This window comes from Natator depressus, chromosome 18 (assembly GCF_965152275.1).
Source record: "Natator depressus isolate rNatDep1 chromosome 18, rNatDep2.hap1, whole genome shotgun sequence".
NCBI lineage: Eukaryota > Metazoa > Chordata > Testudines > Cheloniidae > Natator > Natator depressus.
In genome coordinates this window covers 13,085,226-13,100,217 of record NC_134251.1, presented here as the reverse complement: position 1 = coordinate 13,100,217, position 14,992 = coordinate 13,085,226, and the positions used below count along the sequence as shown (strand labels likewise).

The following is a 14,992-nucleotide window of genomic DNA, read 5'->3' as shown; positions in this document are numbered from 1 at the left end:
TGTGTGTGAGAAGCATTACTGACTTTCTTATCCTGGGGGGGAGGGTTAGGGAAATTGGTACAATTTCTAAAGGGATAAAGAAATTAACAATGTTGTTTTCTGTGTTCACATACTAATGCTTTCATTTCAACAGCGCTGCCCTTTGACGATCTCAGACTACTGTATAGACATTAAGACTTACAAAAAGTCCTGTGAGATTTGGAAATAATTTCATCCCTATTTTGCATATGGGGAAACTGAGACACAAGCAGGCAAAGTGACTTGCCCAAGGTCACAGAGTGTCAGTCCTGGGATTAGAATTCATGAGCTCCTGACTCCCAGTTCCCTCTGTGAAAAGGTTAAACTAACTTTTTTTTTTTTAATTATTTTTTTGTAAACTTGTTTTGCCTCTTGTTTTAGAAGTGAATAACTGACACTATGCCTTATGCTGTTAGTCCCTCATGTATCAATAGAAGTGGGTCAGTGGCTTTTCCACCCCTTTTTTTAACATGTGGCTAATAAATTCCACTCTGCGCTCTGAAGTGCTGCTCCACTGTCTGTAAAATCAATGCAGAAGTCAGTTTATTTTTTTCCTTTAACGTTCTATTTTGGCACACTCACTCAGAGCTGGTTTCTCCAACAGGGTTTCAGAAGTTACATTCAAAGAGGTATCAAGCAAGGCCTGATGGTTCTTTTCTCATTTTACTAATCCAAACAAGTTTGGGGGACTTTTTTTTCTTTAGAAGCCTTGTGCTATCATCAGTGATCAATAAGATAGGAATCTCAACTGTCTTGTTCCAGCTAGTTCAGGTCAGTTCTTGCTGCTTGTTTTTCTTCTGCTAATATTGCTGGGGTAAATTGTGTAGTCTTTTTAAATCCACAGTGTCCACTATCCAGCCACACAACTTGAACAGTGTTTTCCCCCTAGGAGTAAACACTAAAATGTGCCATTCTGTCCTTGAGACAGATAAGGTATTTTTCTTGTCTTCACCTTCCTTCTTCCTGCCATTTCTACATCCTGTTTTGTTTCAGCATGTGTTTTGATTCAAGGATGCCTTTTAGATGAGACTCCATCTAGGCAAGGTCATTGGAAGCTCATGCTGTGTCCTTCCCAGTACGTGTGCTGGTGGCATGGTGCTGTATAACCTCCAATGGATATAGGCTTGGTTCTGTTACAACCAGCACCTGGTGCTGACCTGCTGCTGCTGTTGAGTTTTTTCCCCTACTCCATCAGTCACTTTCCGCAGAGTCCACGGAAAGATTCCTTTCTTTTGTTTCCATTTTGATGTTTGTCCAGTGAATGAACAAAAAACCCACCAAGTCCTTAATCATCCATATATATGCTTCTCTAGAGCTCCTGGCATCCTCCCCATGGGAAAAATTATAAACTAGCACAGAAGCTAGTGAGATCACCCAGCTGACCCCAAGTCTGGTCTGTGCAATAACCATTGCTTTTTTCATTTTCATCGTGACCACATTCAACACATCTCCTTCTTGGGAAGGTTACCCAAGAGTAAACACAGAGGAGCGGAAGGAACTAAATACCAGCTTCTGTCTACGTGCTTCCTATGAGCAAACAGTAGCAATGGAGCTCCGCTTGCACCCCAGAGAAGACCCACACAATGTAGCTAAGAATGGAATCCAGAATAAAATACTAAATGCCAGTTCTTACGGTCCTCTTAGCTGCAGAATAGCCATTGAGTACGCTTGTAACCTTTATGTCCCTATTCGTGGTGTTCATCATGGTCACCTGACCTTTCCCTGACTGTAGTCAGTGTGAGATATACCTTTTTGGTGGTGCTTTGATTGACTGCCTCAACTCACCTTTTGTTCCTTGGTGCATCTGCAGAGGTCAGAAGGTCATTTGCCTTTGAGAACATACCACAGTGAATTCTCTCCCTTGCCCCCTCACAGCCTCCCAATTGCTTTAACTAGAACAAAGATTTTTCAGCAAAAAGAGAGAATCCTTTATAATACCAATTAATTGGAAGCTTTGTGTACTGCAGATTAGCACCCAGCTTTCATGCTTCCCAGAGCAGCTCTCTTCTTTCCGTCTGTTCACATCACCTAACCCTGGTATCCTTTACAATGAGCTTTGAAAAATCTCCCTATATCCACACACTCTCAGGTGGCAACTGGCATTACCCTCAGGACTACTGATCTTCCTTCTCATTGCTCTCAAACTCATGTCTTAAGCGATCATTAGCCAACACCTTTTAAATACTTCCAGTTATGCATTTCATTCCGTTGCTGCCTCAATACCCTAATTACTCATCTACGCTCACTACTCACCTCCCTGATCCTAGGAGTTGTTAGGTTTTGTTTAATTTTACCACTACTCCCCAGTACAAGGGATTTATACCGCTGTAAAACAAAACGGGCACCATAGCTCTGTGGCTGGAGCACTGGTTGGGGACTCAAGACCTTGGTTCTATTTTTCACTCTTTTGCTGTCTGCCTCTATGATTTTAGGGGCAAGTCACTTCTTTGTGGCTTCATTTCCCCCTCTGTTTAGAAAAAGGGTGTGTGTAGGGGGAGAAGGTTACAATGATTACTCACTTTTTAGAATACTTTGAGAGCGGTAAAGGAAAAGTGTTGGTTTTTGGTTTTTTTGCACATTGGTGTAGTGCAGATTATGGACACCCTCACCTATGAAAAAATTAGCTTGTAAAGCCAGCAGCTTTTGTTAGTTGGTTGGTAAGTGTCTTGCTTTTGGGGGTATAACCAGCCAATGAGCATTTGTTCTGATGATGCCTCTGATTTGTTGTGTGCTATCACTAATGTGGTACCGCTGTTGATGCTATATCCATAATAATAATAATGGGCTTGAAATTCAAATTTTGGAGCCAGATCTGAACTTCCCTAAAGGCGAAGGGATAGCTCAGTGGTTTGAGCATTGGCCTGCTAAACCCAGCGTTGTGAGTTCAATCCTTGAGGGGGCCATTTAGCGTTCTGGGGCAAAAATTGGGGATTGGTTCTGCTTTGAGCAGGCAGTTGGACTAGATGATCTCCTGAGGTCCCTTCCAACCCTGGTATTCTATGATTCTATGGATCTGGGTTCTAGTTCAGTCCCATTAATAGTTATTTTTTCCTGTATCATTAAATAGTCTGGTCTGGGAGGTGGAGGTGGGATTAAATTAGCTCCATCTTCTTACTGCTTTCTGAAGGGACTGTCTAAAAAAGTTCATGTATGAAGCTTCCTGTAAAGTCCTCATTGGACTGCTCTGCTGTGGCATTTTAGGTGCTTAAAGGTGGAGAATAGGGAAGCCGTAAATGTGAGAATGAATGTTCATAGCAGTCTGAGGAAGAAAAGTGGTACAGTATATACATGACAGGTTTCAGAGTAGCAGCCGTGTTAGTCTGTATTCGCAAAAAGAAAAGGAGTACTTGTGGCACCTTAGAGACGAACCAATTTATTTGAGCATAAGCTTTCGTGAGCTACAGCTCACTTCATCGGATGCATGTAGCTCACGAAAGCTTATGCTCAAATAAATTGGTTCGTCTCTAAGGTGCCACAAGTACTCCTTTTCTATTTCCTTAAGTTAAGTATCCTCACACCTTCTTGTCAACTGTCTAAATGGGCCATCTTGATTATCACTACAAAAGTTTTTTTCTCCTGCTGATAATAGCTCATCTTAACTAATTAGCCTCTCACACTTTGTATGGTAACTTCCAACTTATCTGTGTATCTATATCACTATAAAAAGAACAGGAGGACTTGTGGCACCTTAGAGACTAACAAATTTATTTGAGCATAAGCTTTTGTGAGCTACAGCTTACTTCATCGGATGCTCAAATAAATTTGTTAGTGTCTAAGGTGCCACAAGTACTCCTTTTCTTTTTCGTATATATATGCTAACTACTCCTTCCCCCTAACATCTGGTATAGAAGAACACAGTAAAGTCCTAAGATTTGCAGGCAACTCTCTTAGGCTCTGCTCCGTGTTTATGTTCCTGACCCAGGAGAGATCGTGTGCTCTCCAAATTAAGAATGGATGTAAAAGGCAACAGTGTGACACTAGAACCCATTGCAGAGACTCAACTTGAGGATGGGAAAAGAGAATCTAGAATAATGGTCATCATATCTTAAAATACCAGTACTGGTGTACTGTCCATTGGCTGGCTGTAAGTTCCTCTGAAGAAGGACCTTATCTTCTGTGTGTTTGTACTCTGAGAGGTGAGCTGACAAGGTAGTGGACGTCTTGCCTCTGTGACTTCCAGATTGCGTTATTGTAATGCACTCATAGACTTTAAGGTCAGACGGGACCATCATGATCATCTAGCCTGACCTCCTGCTCACCCTACGCAAGCCTGACCCTGCTACGAATCCAGTGGCAAAACCACTCTTTTGACTTCAATAATAATAATGATTTATTTATTTATTACCTAGATCTTATATCGTGCTTAAATTAGAGCGGGAACCAGCTACCCTTGCAGATCCACTGGAAATTACAGCTGATGCACAATGTGGTTGCCTGCCTGTTTAATGGTGTTAACCCCATGGAGAAAATAGTAGCAATTCTCCAAAGAGTGTGATGGCTTCCTGTTTGCTTTGTGGTGCAATTAAATGTGGTTGTGGGTTTTTTTGTGTTTTTTTGGGTTTGTTTTTTTTAAACTCCTGGCTATTGGAGCTTTGACACTGGCAGTTCTGTGTACAGGTTATAAATAAAATTATATGTGATACTATTATAAATCCCTGTAGGGGTTGGGTCCTGGGAGCCCATATGTCATTTCTCTCCCCATGTTCCGCCATGGTAGCTGAGAGCACTCTTGCTAGCAGTACCTGGAGCTGAGCTGTAATAATGTTCTTCAGCTGCCCCTGCCTGCCTGCTTTGTCTAACCTTTAAACATTGGATGAGTTTATTGTAAGCTTCACAGCAGAAATTGGTCTTGAGAAGGGATTTGAAGGAAGGCAGGTTAGCAGCTATATGGATCCGTTCACAGAACATGTTCTGTGCATACGGGGTGTTGTGGGAAAAGCAAATGAGCAGGTGGTTATGGCTGACATCATTGTTTGGAACAGAAAGGGTAGGGAGCAATGTGAAAAGAGGCTAGTGGATAAATATGGAGGGAAAGAGCTGTGAAAGGCCTTGATGATGAAGACGAAAGGCTTGGACTAGATTTGGTGTAAGAGGAGAACAAATTCAAAGAGGAGGGTGTAATACATATAGTCATACCCACCTGTGGTCACAAGATAGGTGTCTCCTGCCTTGAAAATATACTCTCGATTTGACTTTGGTGATCATGCAGCAGCAGCCCATGATCCAACACACGTACTTACTGTGTTTCATTTTCTGTAGGTGGGGGAGCTGAGCTCAGGGCCTTGTTTATACCAGAAGGACTCAGGTCAAGATATCTTGCAATATGGGCCAACAACAGCATGAGTTGGAGGGTTTTCATTAATCCTTTCTTCCTGGCCCACACCAGTAGCTTCTTCTATCATAAAACCCAGTCAGGCAAACAAATGGTGTCTTTAATGTTGCTCACAAAAAGGTGGGTCTTTTTGTTTTGCTTTTAATGTTCTTGCTTGTGGCTATGTGCATATAAAATAAATTTTGTCCCCAGTTTAGAAACTACCACACTTCTTTCACACTTGCTCAGTCTCCAGAATAATCAGTTAAACACAGGTGTAGACTTGAACAGTAGTTGTAACAATGTATGATTCTGTTTTCAGGAATGTCTAATAAACAGGAACACAGTAGCTAAATGGACTTGGCTCAGACCATGTGTATACGCCAAGTAACAACATGATCCTTTCACATCACATCCCCTTCCTACTGATTTGTTATCCTAACTTACTATGTCATCTTTGTAAAATTTAGCTTGTACATTCTCTGGGGCAACGGACCATGTCTTCTATGTTTTTTCTGAAGCCCTAAGTATTTTTTTGGTCTCTATAAAAGAATTAACTCTTGAGTTACTGGAGTAATATGGAATAGAGAGCAAACCAAAACTTACCACTCCTTTCTCTTGCTGTCCTGGAGTTCTTAGGGTCTTACCAGTGTGGGACTGTAACTATTTTTTTTTTCTCCTTTCAACTCCCCTGTCTCCCACAGCCCACTTTTCTTTGTCCAGTGTCATGTGGGCCCCACTGGCAAGTCTTTTGTTGTTACCATATACTGCCACAAGCCCATGTTGTTGCCATGTACTGCTGCACATGTGATAGGCAAAAATAATGAATAGAAAGGCTGTTACAAAAAAGCAGAACAGAAACCAGAATTCCTGTAAACTGTCTGTTAAAAATATCTCAACACATGTCAGGGCCTATGGTTTAAAACTGAGAGGCTCAGAATTTAAAAAGGTCGGAATAAAATGTGATATCTGGATTTAAACAATATTAAAGACAAGATGTTCTGTCTAACTCTGATTGATAGTGACATTTTGTACTTATGCTAAGGTTTTGGTACTACCAACCCCAAATGTAAAAAATGATGAGATATTTTTAAAAAAATATCTTGGGGATATTTTGGGGATTCTTGCTCAGTCACACACTTCCAGGAGTCTGGGACTTCAAGAAAAACATCAAGTGTTGTGAGATTCATGGTAAAATCACAAGAGCTGATAACAGTGAGAGTGGGATAATGCTCTAACATTTATAACATAGAATTATTCTCTTTCTACTCTGATCGACTATTGTAACATAAATAGAAACAAACCATAAAGAGGTAGGTCATTAGGGAACTAAGCAAGGAAACAGGAATCAGGAAATCGGGGTTCTATTGTTGGCTATTTATTATTTAACACCCAATGCGTCAAAAATATGTTTTGAACTTGTAAGAGCGGGAGATTTTCAAATGCACATATGGCAGTGAGCCATCTAACTCCCATTAATTTTCCATCAGAATTAGTAGCCTAAATGCCATGTGTGCATTTGAAAATCTCTCCCAAGAGCCACTAACTCTCTCTGACAACTCAGGCAAGTCACAGACTCTTTGTGCCTCAGTTTCCCTATCTGTAAAATGGGGATAATGGCAACCTTCCAGGGGTGTTCTGGGGCTTGATTCATTCAATTTATACTGAGAGATCCTTGAACAGAAGGCACTGACTAAATGCAACGAGCTGTTATGAAACAGTAGCTACAGTACTTGTCTACCACTAAGGTCTCAAATGTATCTCGTTTTGATGGATGGCACTCATTTTAGTTACCTACTTTCCACACAGAGTTAGTGTCCCCTCACTTTTAATTTTGAAAATTAATTGTAATTAGGAAAAATCACGTAACTGAGATTATAGAAAGCTATTTTCAATAGAGGAAGGAATCCCATATCAGTTTGTTTGCTCTGTGAATAATTTTGTGTGTGTGTGTGTGTGTGTGTGTGTGAGAGAGAGATTCGGGATGTTTGTGCTACATTGTGTCTCACATTTGGGCCTTGGAAGGCTCAGAGGTACTCGCCAGTCATTGCCCTCGATTTCTAGCACAAACTTGCAAATGTGCATGCTAAAAAACCTTCTCCTTCAACCGTCATGATGACGATGATGGAAAAAATTAATGTATTACTTTCAAAATAATTTCTCTGGTTCCCTTCTGTTGTTTGTCACACTTGCTTTGTTGCATTTTACTTTAAGCTAGGCTGCAAGCTCACTGAAAGGTAGAGGGTGGATGGTCCTCACTCTGTGTTTGCAGGAGCACCTGGCAGGTCAGGGCCCCACTCCTGATGGAGGCTGCAATAGTCACAAGTATAGGCTGGTAGAGTTTGACAAGGCTCCTGTGGCAATCAGTACTGTGGTAATCTGGGGGACTCTCTTTGCTGTGGGAAATTTCTGGCCAGGTCAGAATCTGTCTGGATAGTAAAAAGAAAAGGAGGACTTGTGGCACCTTAGAGACTAACCAATTTATTTGAGCATAAGCTTTCGTGAGCTACAGCTCACTTAATTGGTTAGTCTCTAAGGTGCCACAAGTCCTCCTTTTCTTTTTGCGAATACAGACTAACACGGCTGCTACTCTGAATCCTGTCTGGATAGTGATGCTCCTGGGGGTGGTAGGTCTTGCAGGCATTCAAGGGCCAGATCTGGCCTGGGGCGGGGATGTCACTGGGTTTGCCCAGGCTCTCACCCCGGCTCAGTGTAACCCCTTGACTTCGTGCTGCAGGAGCTGGGCCCCCAGCTGCCAGGTGGGGGCTTTGCCGGGGAGTCCTTGCCCCCTGGGGCCGGGCCTTTTGCAGACGGCCCCTGACGCCCCTGCTGCCGAGCTGGGCGCTTTGCCGCCGCTCCCTGCCCTGCCCTATCCCTGGGAAGAGGCGGAGCCGCGCGCGGGGGCCCAGCTCCCCCTCCCCGGGCGGGGACGGCGGCTGCAGCCGCGCCGCTACACCGGCGGGCGGGCGAGCGGCTTCATGCCGGGCGGGGAGAGCAGGAGCCCGGCCAGGAATGGGCACGGAGCCGGCCGAGTCAGGTCAGTGGGGAGGGGGGGAAGCCCCCCCCCAATGCTCTGGGGGAAAAGGGGCCCCCTATGGCCGGGGGGGCGCAGCCAGACCCCTGCGGGAGGGGGGAGCGCTCCCCACTGCGCCCCCTTCCATGCACCCCGTTAAAGGAGCCGCGGTAAACGACCCGGACTCCTCTCTGCAGCACCCCGGCCTTGCCCCTCGCTGGCCTGCCCGCCCCAGGCTCCCTAGGGCGGTGGCGGGCCCTGCCGGCGTTCCTGCGGCTTTGCCCTTCTCTCCATCCTTGCGGGCAAAGCTGCCGGGCCCGCTGTCCCTTTCCCTGCTTCCTCCTTTAGTCATAATCCAGAGCGCTGGGCCGCCTTCCGCTCCTGTGGGCTGGTCCCATCCTCTCAGGCAAAGCGGTCTTGGGAAGCTGGGCACCCATGTACTCCGGCTGCTCTTTGGCTGCTTAATGCCAGATGTTCTTGTTCTTTGGACTGAAATGAATATTTCATTTTCCTTACGTGCGGACTCCTGCTGCTTGAGATTTTTCTGGGCCACTACATGGTATTACTCCCATCAAGAATTCAGTCGCCCTGCCTAGAGAACATGCAAGCCTACCAAGTGTTCGTTGTTAAGATGCCTTTGCTATACGCACAACAAGAAGACATGGGGTTAAAGTCAGACTCTGATTTTAAAATACGCTTCCTTCCCTCTCCTAGGAGTAGCCGTTTAATATTTTTGCCTTGTGTGATTTTTATAACCCAGCATGTGCATTATGATTTGTCACATCCAATATATCAACACAGTGCTCTGTTTCTAGGATATGACATATTCTCCAATAAGATCCTCCTCCTTCCTTTGAGTGCTTTATCGTCTCAGTAGCGTGAACTCAGTCATTTTTGTGTGCTGATATTAGTATGTGATATTAAGAAATGAGGTGAGTTTGTTTCCAAAGCATCATAAGCGATTGTGAGGGGTTTTTGTTGCAAGAGGAAAAACAAGCTTGAAGCAGCGTGTCCTTTTGTGTGTGACAGCTTTGACTGCAACAATTGGTTCAGACTGGTCTTGTTTGGATTGAATGGTTAGTGGTTTTTACTGTAATACTTGTTGAAATAATTGGAAGTATTTGCCCCTAAAAGAGACATCCCCTTTAGGTAAGTTAAACTGTTTTAATGCCCAAGAACATTTGCTAAACAATCTACATTACAATTTGCTTATCATACTCTTCAGAAACAAAACAGAAAAAAGGAAAAATGCTTTTTATAACAAAGCGTTTTGGAGAGCAGACCATTATAAGATTATATTTTTTGTAGGGGTGTGGGAGGGAAGGAAGGCAGGCATCATTGAAGAGGAAGGGCTGGTAGGACCAGACATGTTTCACTTCCCAATGTTGAGTTTTTGGATCCATTTCTTATGTCATCTGGTTTCTTTCTGCTCCCTCTTCTAGACCATTTATAGCTCTTTTCTGTTCATAAACTGGTGCTATCTAGAGAGGAAGGTCCACTAGGTCCTTTCATACCCATTCCCTCCTTGATCCCCCTCCCCCCACGTATTCAGGATTGATCCCTGTTATGCACTTACTAATGTTTTATCCAATCTAATTTTAAATTCCCAAATTAAAACTAAAGTGTGTTTCAATGGCATCCAGTCATCACCCTCCCAAAATTTCAAAGATTTTTAAATCCAGAAAGGGTACATTGTAATTATCTAGTCCGCTCATAGAATTTCACTTGGTAATTCATGCATGAAGCACAATAACTTGTGGTTAGACTAGAGAAAGATATCCTGTCTTGATTTAAAGACTTCAGGTGATGAAGAATCCACCACATTGCTTGGTAAGTTGTTCCAATGGTTCCTCCTCAATAACAATTTGGGCCTTATTTCCAGTTTGAATTTGTCAAGCTTCAACTTCCAGCCATTGGATCTTGATGTGACTTTGTCTGTTAGATTAAAGAGTTTTCTAGCAACAGAAATCTTCTTTACAAAAATTCCACAACTTCAGAAGAAATCCCAAACATTAAGAAGTCTGGAAGTAAACAGTTAAGGGATGCAGACAGTTTCCCATTGCTGTAAAATCCTCATTATTATCCCTGCTTGATTTACATAACCCACCCAGCCTTAATCTTGCTGTGTAATTAGTTCGCAAGCTTTTTGGGGGCAGCATCTTTTTTGTTTTATATAGTCCCTAGTATAACAGGGCCTCAATCTTGGTTGGGACTTTAGATGCTAGTGCATTTTGACTATTGTAAGCCATTTTTTTGACTATCGCAAATGTGATCAGGTTACAAGGTGATTAAGAAATCCTGGTTTTCTAGTCTGGGGAGACATTTCCATTATAGGAAATAAAACTCTCTTCTAAACTTCCCCCCAAAAATTCTATCCTGGCATGAGATATAGCATAAGAAATTTAAGGGGGTTTAGTATCTTTTGGGGAATGTTACTGGAGGCGTTTGAAAATTTGGCATATCATGGGCAGCTAGCGTCAATCTTAGCTTCTCAAGCAATGGGGCTTCTACTGCTTGCTTTGGGAGGCTATTCTACGAGCCAATAAATGTGACCTTGGCATCGGGCAGTTTTTCCTGATATTCAGCCTAATTATTATCAGCTTTTTTTCATTATTCCTTGTTATAGCTTTTTGTTGACATGCTAAATCCCTTTCTTTCCCTGTTTTTTTTCATCCTTCATGAATTTGTAGATTGCTCCCTCCCTTAGTTGTTGCTTAGCATATTTACTCCTTTTAACCTTTTCACATCTCAGTCCCTCCACGCTTCCTAATCACTCTTGTAGCTCTACATGTTGCCATGTGACACTTCAGCTGTTTTACAGATCTTTCTTTAGTATAGACAAAACTCAATTTAATCTCTCCATTTTTGAGAGATTATAAGGCCTCATTGTCCATTAGGTTCCAATGCTTTGTAGCTTGCCAGGTGGTGAACTCTCAATGTTGCTGTGGCATATGGAGGATCCAGTATAAGTATGTGCTGTATGCCATGAAGCCTTGTTAATTTTGGGGCCACCAGGAGATCGTCTTATTCTCCAGGCAAGCTGTTTCTTTATCAAGTTTAAAAGAGTCTGATGAGCTATAGTTTGGTGCTTGGGAAATATTTTCCTCTAACACCTGGATTGCTTTGTTGCTTTCAGAGCCCTAAGAATTTCCTTTCACATTCTTCGCTCCCCCCCATTTTGTACCCCTTTCTCAGAGAACACCTCAGAGAACACCATGTTGCAGTGACTTTCCTTTTGGCCAAGGAGGGCTGAATGAGGCTCACTCTTAAATCTCCCACTGCTCTGAGATTCCTGTTCTGCACCACTAGGTGGAAGGCACTTGACCTGTTAAGACTTAAGCTTGTTCTTCCTTGTTCCTGAGCTTTAGAATTCATCACCCACCCAGCAGATTGCCTGCAGCTATCAGGAGTCACCCACTTATTTTTGTGGCTGGCCAACCGTAGCCAGCCTTACCTCATTGGATACTGGGGTGTGCTGCCAAAAACCCAGTTAATGGCAGCAGACGCTGCCTATTGTGTTCTTAGCTGTGGAGTTTGAATTATGTGGTTTGATGGGGTATGAGGAAGAAGGTCTTTTAAAAACTGAGGTGTGTGTGTGTGTGTGTGTGTGTGTTTTGAGGGAGGGAGCCAAAAACAGAGAAAGTTGGTTCCTGTCTGGTATAGTTAGAAATATGTGGAGGCTTCTTTCTTTTCCACCAGTGAGATGTATTGGGTTTCTGGCTTTATCAATGGCCCATACAGGGATTGAAACAGTTATTTCAGAAACGTCTTCCCTCTAATTAGATGCTTTAATTCATCACCAGCTCCACCAAACTCCAAATTGAGCTCAGTTGAGCAGGAATAATAATACCTTCCACTTCTGTCGTGCCTTTCATCAAAGGATCCCAAAGCGCTTTACAAATATTTAAGACTTGCAGCATCCCTGTAAGATAGATTGTGGTATTTCTGTTTAACTTCTGGGGAAACTGATAAGCAGAGGAGTTAGATAATTTGCCCATGGTCTCACACAGAGTCAGAGTGGGGAATGGAATCTAGGAGTCCTGATTGCCCAAGCCCCTGCGTTAACTGCTGGACTATGCTGTTTTCCCCTAGACATGCTTCCTCAAGTAACATTGAGAACTCAATCGCTTCACTATGAACGCATCTATTGCGTTGTGACACCCAAAATCTTTATACCCAGGAAAGGCTCTTTGGTCCCTCTAGACCAGTGTTTCTCAAATGCAGCCACCATGGCCACATGCGGCCACCAGGGGCTTTTCTTGTGGCCACAACCTCCTGGGCAGTGATTGGGGGTGGGGGCAAAGCAATGGTTCCTTCCCTTGGGCTGCAAGGAGGGGTTGGGCCCTACCCCCCTTTGGAGCCACAAGTCCAAGAGGAGCAGATAGCTGGTGTGAGTTCCCCACCTTCCCAGGGGCAGTGGGCTTCCGGCTTCAGGCCTGGGGTGGTGGGTGGCAGGTGGCAGGCGGCAGGCTCCGGCCACGGGCTCTAACCTTGGGGCTTTGGGCTCTGGGTTTTGGCTGTGCAGTGGCAGGCTCCTTTTCCCTGGCCCCTGGGCTCATCACCCCCCTCATCACCCTTGGCCCCTGCTGCTGCCCCCAGCCCCTCACCGATCCATCCCATCACCCTTGGCCCCCGCTGTCTCCCCACCCACCTCCCCATCCAGGGCTTAATATGTCGCCTGGCTTGCCAGGGCTGAGTAAGTCTGATGTGAAAAGTGGTATTTGTATGTTTGTAAATATCACTCATCACTGCCTCAGAGCTAGATAACCAGTCTGCTGCTGTGAAAAGTGATATTAAAAAATATACAAATATCACTTCACAGGAGCAGACTTTCTAGCTAGTAAGTCTAAAAAACCCTCCAAAAACCACAACCAAAAAAGCAAAAAAACCCAACAACAACAAAAAAGACAAGAACATGCAAAACACCTTTTCTGTGTTTCTATTCTGTTTAAGTCCAGTAAAGAATAGACACAACTGTACATTATTATTGAGTGTGCAAATAAAAACCCTACGTAAATAACTGATTTGGACAGGTATATGTGCATATTTATTTGTTTTTCCTAAATTAATTATTTTAGGGAAAATTGTAATAGTGGCCACCAAAAAATTTGCGGTGAGAACCCCTGCTCTAGACAGCTAATTTTCCTCACTATTCTTCTGCTGTTCTCTTTAACTTCTCCAAGCTTTTCCCTCTACCCCCTCTCTCAAACCCATTGATTGTGTGTCACTTCCAGGATGGTGCATGATGTTTGGCTTTGGTATTTTTCTAAATGATTTTTACCTGATCTCCACCGCCCCATCCCCCATTTTCCCCCTGCATATGCTTGTGGTTAGATTCAGGAGTCTGGTATTTCACCCATGCTTGTCTATTAGTGTAAGTGAGGGTGGATCAGTTTGATATTCTTCTTCCTATTTATTCTGGAGCAGGAAGACCTATAGTACAGCAGCCTGTTATGCATAAGGACTTCTTTTCTGTCTCCCCTTGCTGACAGCCCCTTCCCCATTAGCCATACGCACAAACAAGGTTAGTTCCAGTCCAGATTATATTAGCAGAGCTCTGCTTCCCATTATTTTCCCCTGTGAGCCTCTAATGGCTGTATGTGTTTGTGTGAGCAGTGTAAAGTCTCTGGGGACAAGAGTTCCTGCATATGAGAGAGCAGGATTAAACCAAAGGGTAGAAGTGAATGCTTTGGGGCTGACCTTGTGGTCCTTGTGTAGATAAAATTTCCCTCGACTTCAACGAAGGGTTTGATCTGCAGGACTGAGACGTCAGGCAATGCAGTATTAAATCCACGTCATGTGGGGTGTCTAATGAGACTCCATGGTCACTACACTGATGTTCCTCATTGATATTTTGACACTAAGAGATACCGAACAAGCAATGGATAACATCAGCTCTTCTGCTATCAAGGAAGGGAATCATTGTCTAGTGTTCAGAACAAAGTACTGGTGGGTCTTGACTCCTGATTTAGTTCTTGTTCTGCTGTCTTGGACAAGTTGAATTGGACCCCTCTGCTTCAGTTTAATAGTTTTGTGTTTCAGAGTAACAGCCGTGTTAGTCTGTATTCGCAAAAAGAAAAGGAGTACTTGTGGCACCTTAGAGACTAACCAATTTATTTGAGCATAAGCTTTCGTGAGCTACAGCTCGCTTCCTCGGATGCATACTGTGGAAAGTGTAGAAGATCTTTTTATATACACAGAGACCATGAAACAATACCTCCTCCCACCCCACTTTCCTGCTGGTAATAGCTTATCTAAAGTGATCACTCTCCTTACAAAGTGTATGATAATCAAGTTGGGCCATTTCCCGCACAAATCCAGGTTTTCTCAAACCCCCCACCCACCCACACACACAAACCCACTCTCCTGCTGGTAATAGCTTATCTAAAGTGACCACTCTCCTTACAATGAGCTGTAGCTCACGAAAGCTCATGCTCAGATAAATTGGTTAGTCTCTAAGGTGCCACAAGTCCTCCTTTTCTTTCTCCTTACAATGTGTATGATAATCAAGGACCTATGAAGTAGGTGAGTAAAGGGGATTAATTGTCAAGTGCTTAGATCTTTAACTCAAAGGCACTGTAGAAACATTATAGCAGATAGGATTATATATAAACAGCAGAAGGATGAAAAAGGCTATTAGCAAAGGAATG

At 43.5% G+C, this 14,992-nt stretch overlaps 1 protein-coding gene across 3 annotated transcripts in view; it reads left to right on the top strand.

The window, feature by feature from the left end:
* The first annotated feature begins 8,244 nt into the window (after window positions 1–8,244).
* Window positions 8,245–14,992, top strand: part of PIK3CD (phosphatidylinositol-4,5-bisphosphate 3-kinase catalytic subunit delta) — a 54,032-nt gene continuing 47,284 nt past the window's right edge. For all 3 annotated transcript variants that reach the window (XR_012635730.1, XR_012635729.1, XM_074933937.1), the window contains exon 1: window positions 8,245–8,366. The gene's annotated coding sequence lies outside the window, so the exon portion shown is untranslated. The remainder of the gene's footprint in view (window positions 8,367–14,992) is intronic.